At 41.4% G+C, this 6,642-nt stretch overlaps 1 pseudogene across 1 annotated transcript; it reads right to left on the reverse strand.

Moving 5' to 3' along the window:
* Positions 1-205: 205 nt before the first annotated feature.
* Positions 206-5,826, reverse strand: LOC149587289 (gastric triacylglycerol lipase-like; annotated as a pseudogene). Its single transcript, XR_016380301.1, has 7 exons — positions 5,677-5,826; positions 5,268-5,584; positions 4,954-5,197; positions 4,728-4,883; positions 4,600-4,671; positions 3,523-3,591; positions 206-1,240 (listed from the first exon to the last, which is right to left on the reverse strand). The product of XR_016380301.1 is annotated as a gastric triacylglycerol lipase-like (transcript).
* Between the last annotated feature and the right edge of the window lie 816 nt (positions 5,827-6,642).

The following is a 6,642-nucleotide window of genomic DNA, read 5'->3' on the forward strand; positions in this document are numbered from 1 at the left end:
GAGCTTCGTATCGCCACCGCGTACGCTAGCGATCTCTCTCTCTCATCGTAAGCGTACGTTTCGCGGACGCGACCGGTTTCCCTCTCTTATCGTAAGCGTTCGTTTCGCGGACGCGTCCGGCACAGGGACAGGGACAGGGACAGGGACAGGGGTTTTGGTGCCGTTTCTTAAATTTTACCGTAATTAAAATTACGTGTAAAATTAAAAACTAAGCAGACGAACAAAAAAGCGTTAAACCAATTATGAGCCCCTAACCGTAGATAACCTCTTTAATGCCAGACCAATCGGCGACGGCTACAGTACTATTTTCTTGCATTGGACCGCGACTAGACCTCGCCGTCGACCTAACCGGGAAGCTCGGAAGGCAAATTTGCGGCATCATTCGGTAGTCTTTATAATATATTCAACCATGAATTGTTTCTAAAATCAGGAGAAAATTCGAAAATTTTAATTCGCTTGCGAGGGTGACAATGATAAAACGCGATATTTTTCTCTAAACTGCCGTTTCAGTTTACGTTACGGACATCTTGTTGAAAACTTACAATAGACATCATCTAGGTAAAAAAACTACACCGCATTAATATGTACAGAAATATACTGCCTTCGTACGTTTATCATTACAACATTAAAAATGAATTAAAATTAATTTTAAACAAGTTCCATACATTCCTCTTTTGTCATATTTTCTCCTCAATTCTCTTAACCATTCTTCTTGATTAATTTTTAGTTACTTTACTAGCGGTAACCTTCTTCTCCTCCAGGGAAGGGTTCAATAACGTGAAACGATTGAATGCTATTGAAACTTTCTAATACAAAAATCACTGGTAATTGTAAATGGTATTTCCAGACAAATGCGCGACAAAATAATAAATACCATTATGTATCAAGTTATTTTTACTTTAACTTTACTTTGAAATTGAAAAATACTGTACAGCAATCCTTGAATGGCTAAAAATCAAAAACAATTTGTGTTGCAACCCAAAAATCCAAAAATATTCTAATTCCTGTAATCTTCTAAAATTGTAAACATTTTCTCGTAAACGAATTTGTTGGCATCTTTTCCGTAAACGAAGTCCACATGCGTAAACTCTGTTATTGGTACCCTGTAATTTACAATTAGATTCTTGATACGAGGTTCCAGGAGAGCCACGTCAGTTGGAACGGCGAGGTTATCAGCCTGACCCCAAAAGAGTGCAATCGGAGTAGTAATGGCTTCGACATTGAATTTCGGAGGTTTTTCCTTCAAACAAAACGAAAAAAAAAGTCATTAAATTTCGATTTAGGCAATATTTACTGGGAGGGTGAAGTAGAAAATTAACAGGTTTTTATCGATTCTTCCACTAATTACAAGACCAGTCTGCATAGTGAAACATTCAGGAAATACCACCGAATGATTTTAAAATTCAAATTCGGTTTAGATCTTAAGGATAATTTTAAATAAAGACTTCTGACCAATCGCATAACACCCTGCCTTCCTGTTAACAAAATTCCAGTGGCACGCTCTACATCTCGCGCCACGATTATCACATCGCGCGCAAGTTTTATCAAATCTCGCGATTAATTTCATTTGGCATGGAGCGTGCCACGAGAATTTTGTTAACAAAAAGGCAGGGCGTTAAGCGATTGGTCAGAGGTCCTTATTTCAAATTAACCAAAAAATCCCAACCTAATATGAATTTTAAAATCATTCGGAGATATTTCTTGGAGTTCTCTCCCCCCTGTTGTGGAGCCTGGTGTTGGACGATTTCCTGGGGTTGCTCGAGGGTGTAGGGGGGCTGCCGGTGCTTCGGATATGCGGTCTATGTGACGATAGTAATTATCGGGAAATTTCCGGCTACTATCGCCACGCTTATGAGCTCTGCACTCTCTAACGTGGAGCAATGGTGCCGGGTGGTTAACCTCACTTTTAATCCTCTCAAAACTGCCCTTGTTCCTTTTACGAGGAAGAATACTAAAGACCTGTTCAAAGATATCTCCTTTTTTGGTCAGGTCCTTACAAAGTCCTCCGAGGCGAAATATCTGGGGGTGACTTTCGATTGCAGACTTACATGGAAGCCGCACCTTGATCGGTGCATCAAGAAGGCTTAAATGCTTTTCTGGAGAAAAAGGAGCTCTGTCGGTAAGACTTGCGGCCTCAACCCCAAGGCCGTAAACTGGCTTAACACTGGGATCATTAGACCCATAATATCCTACGCGGCACTTGTCTGGTGGACGAGGGCCCGGCTCAAAACGGTCAGGCTGACCTGCGCAAGCTTCAAAGGCTGGCCTGCATTGGTATCACGGGGGCCATGAGATCGACCCCGACTGCTTTCCTGGACATACTCCTTGACATGCTTTCTCTTCATCTCTTCGTTGAGGATGAGGCTGCCATGGGGGCCTACAGACTCTGCAATAATGGCTGCTGGGTACCCAGACTTTGGGATCACAGCCATACTAAGCTCTTCCGGGAGTATGCTGCACTTGAGCCATCGCTGACGATGAGCTCTGACAAAACCGTTACTGGTTTTGATTTTACAAAGCCATTCAGCATCCACTTTCCCAGTCGGGCCGAGGGGACTAACCTGCTGCCTCTTGGTACCGGGAGTGAGACTATTTGGTTCACCGATGGTTCTAAGACTGATTCCGGCGCTGGTGCCGGCTACTACTGCCAAATCAAAAGGGTGGGTTTCTCAAAGAGTCAGGGCACCTACGCAAGCGTGTTCGAGGCGGAAATTCCGCGATCTGTTATTGCGCGGACTACTGCATCAAGAAAGGGTATATCGGACGGACTGTGAGAATTTACTCTGACAGTCAGGCCGCCTTGAAAGCGCTGAACCAGTGTCAGATCACTTCTCAACTGGTGCGCAGCTGCCTTGATCTGCTTGTGCGACTGGCGTCCCGCAACAGGATATCCAGTTGTACTGGGTTCCGGGGCATATAGCGGACATCATGGCAATGAGCAAGCCGATAGGAGGCCAAGTTCTTGGGACCGGCGCCGGTCGTCCCCATCCCCTACGGGTACGCTAGACGAAGCCTGCATGACAGGTTGACTGTCATTCAAAATCCGCTCTGGCATAATATGGAGGGTCAGAGACAGACGAAACAGTTTGTCAATGACCCCTGCAGGTTTCGGGCTAGGGACCTTATTGCGCTCAGCAGATGTGATATTAAGCTGGCCACCGGTATTTTGACCGGGCACCGTCGGCTAAATAGACACTTCCATCTGATGGGCCTTGCTGACGACCCTCTCTGCCGGTCATGCGAGTGCGATTACTTCGCCTCACTCAAATTAGATCCCTTTGATTCACATCACTTGTGGAGCCCTCGTGGGTCTCTTCCATAACGGTGGAACGAATTCTACGTTACGCCGCGGCCACGGGTCTCTTCAAGGCCTGAATATGAGGGTGCACAATATGCCTCTGGCATCGGTGCTAGGACGTAAGCCCCCCTCTTCCCCATTTATAAATCCGTTATTATAATTGGCAGAAGACTCGATAAAAAATCACTTTATTTTTCACATCACCCTTCCTTTAATGTAGATACCTGTTTATAAATTTCGATGTTCCTATTCTTTCCGTAGTCGAATTTCGTAAATTCATTCGATGCAATCATCTTTCGTTGTGGGGAAAAGATGAAAATTATAATAACAAGACGACCCAAGGGCTCGTAATAGTAGCCACATCGTACGAGTGAATAGCCCCTCTATACCTACCCTTATTAGTGGATAACCCCTCTATACCTTACCCTTATTAGTGGATAACCCCTCTATACCTTACCCTTATTAGTGGATAACCCCTCTATACCTTACCCTAATGAGTGAATAGCGCTATCTTTTATAATGCTTAAATGTTTTACCGTGCATAAAATCAGAGTGAATAGCCCCTCGATGCCCTACCCTAAACAGTGATAAAATTATTACCGGTATAAATTTACTTATGCCGTAATTGTAATATTCCGGCGAATAGAAGAACAGATAGTTTTAGTGATTATCCCCTCGATGAGTTTACATCATAGACTTATGCCGATGCACACTTATCGCTTCTTATAAATTTCTAAAATTACGTACTTAACGCTCAATTAATACACGTACAGAAAGTTTTAGTTTATGACACAGACTTATGCCGACGCATAATTTTCGCATCTTATAAGTTTCTAACATGAACTTATGGCCAGAAGAGTTTGAAAGAGAAAGAATTCGGTAAAACACCCAATAATTGTAATATTCCGGTGCCTTAAGACCATTCTAAAAAGAACGTCAGTAAATACTTGCTTTGGCTTTCAAAATTTCCCTCGATTTCTTTGAATGTTGAAATAGGGGAGCATGAAACTCTTATTGTCGACGGGTGAGAGGAATTTTTAAGGGAGAGTATATGGCTTAACCTTACTATCATAATTCCTTTCCTTTTAAGTAGACGAACGCAAAATATCAACTTCACCACAATTCTCTCCCTTTCACTTTCCCTTCAATGACGATCGAAAAATTTTATACTGCCAAAGGCGCGACTGTGACACCCCTACTACTACTACAACAACAACAGGGCAGGTCAAACTAAGAGCCTCATCGTAGATGTACATCATACGATGTGGCTAAAAACCATGTTGAAAGAATGTACGGATTACCTGTCCAAAGTGTAAAGCAGTGTTTATAGAAGTCCCACCAGGGTAATGATGATTTATCACCGAAAATCGGCTCTGCAATATTCTATTTGAGATTTTCCAAAACTTTAATTAGACCTTGTATAACAAACCTCATTAATCTGATTCGAAGAACCACCAACGATAGAAAACAATAATTTAATGCAAAATTCTGTAAATGGTGGCCGACTGCACGCAAAATCGGTGAGAAGATTACGAAAATCCGAGCTCGGAAGAAGTTCATTTTGACCCAACAATTTTAAAATGAACTTCATGACATATGTAACAATATGTATGTACATGAATTACTTTCGGTAAATAAAATCAAGGACAACTTACGGCTATCTGGCTCCGAAAGGGCACCAAAAGCTTCAAGATACTCGATAAGTGGCCCAAATATACCACGGGTGCCAATGCCACGAACAATTTGACCTTTTTGTTATATTCCGGAAATTAGGACAACATGGCGAAAGCTACGGTAGTACCCATGGAATGGCCAACGTGTACCAACTGATCATAACCTGTTTTTTCCAGAATGTAGTCGATGACCGCTGGTAGATCAAATAAAGCCATTTCCTCCCATCTATAAAAAAGGTCAAATTTTATAGTAATCAAGTGTTTGGGATTGAAAAAGGTTTCAAAAGAGTTCTTACGAGAATTCCCAAAATTTTGGATCATTGGTGGTGTAATTGGTATGTTTCTTTGAATAAGTACTACCCCTGGCATTAGCGATCCATACGTCGTACCCAGCATCAGCCAATAAAAAAGCGAGACTCTGATTGGGCGAATTCATAACCCAATCGCTACCGGTACAAAAGATACCGTGGTGCAAATATACGGGTTGTCGAACTGGTCCGTCATACTGGACACTGATACCTCGCGGGATTCTCTTGACGCCCAAGATGTAACCATCCTTAGTAATGACGTCATGTTCTTCCAATGGATATCCTTTAGTGGTAATCAACTCCGGCTATGTCCGAGTTTAATATAACAAGAAGGATGTAAACAAAAATCAAAAGCTGTAGTTACTTATGAAAACTGAAATTATCATTTCAAACTCACCAGACTTCTAAAAGTATCTGGATCTAAAGTTGGTATTATATTAAATATTTTTAATAAATCTTGCGCTTGAAACCCTTGTCCAAAGGTCACCTCGACAAAAATGGACATGAGCGCAGAGTAGCTCAACCATTTTCCTGTTTCTAAGGCCATCTCTAACACGTATGTGGAAAAAAGGCCGTTAAAAACGCGAAAAAAATATAAATGCATGAAATTCAAAGCGTTTTTTTTCTATGCAACGTACAATGACGCTATGAGAAAATATGTGTGGGCATGTGTGTAAATTATGTCACTTTCAAAGCGAAATTAATTCGAAGTAAAAAAAAATAAATATGAATTCAGTAGATAAGTCTTTTTCCTTCTTTATAACTTCTCTAAGATTTTAACACGATGAAATGTAGTGAAGTACTGTACCTGAATATCTGAATATTATTGCTTCTGCTGAGAGCAATTCAGGAATCTTGCTATCAACGTATGGAACGCGCTCCGTAAAGCTACAGTCAGAGCACTTAAAACTCGACTTGGCAGACATTACTATGATCAACCAGGATTTCGCACTGCTCTAAATCTGCGTCTGAGGCTGAGTGACAAATTTTGAGAGATAGGGGACTTTTCACATATCGTGACACTCCACTTTCCGTCACCACCTGTACCAATCTTGATCAGTTCTCTGGCCCCAATTTGCATCGAAACCCTTAAAAATTCGCAATATTGTTTTACCTGACAAAATAACGTTTAATAATTTTGGATTAATTTACATTTGTAACTGTAGATTTCATATAAAGGCAAATAGATATGACGCTATTCCTCTCCGCCTTTAGAAGGTACGTCCACGAAGAAGTTTGAAGTGTTGAAGCCTCGGCAGACAGAATTCAGTTACACTCTAAGAACGAAACCAAAGTAATGACACGGAGAAAGTTTGGGGCTTTTAAAGATTTTATTTGCCACACATTTCCTTTATACAGAATA

The sequence above is a fragment of the Phalangium opilio genome, unplaced genomic scaffold (genome assembly GCF_054372755.1).
Source record: "Phalangium opilio isolate 3A_F unplaced genomic scaffold, DU_Popi_V2 ptg001170l_1, whole genome shotgun sequence".
NCBI lineage: Eukaryota > Metazoa > Arthropoda > Arachnida > Opiliones > Phalangiidae > Phalangium > Phalangium opilio.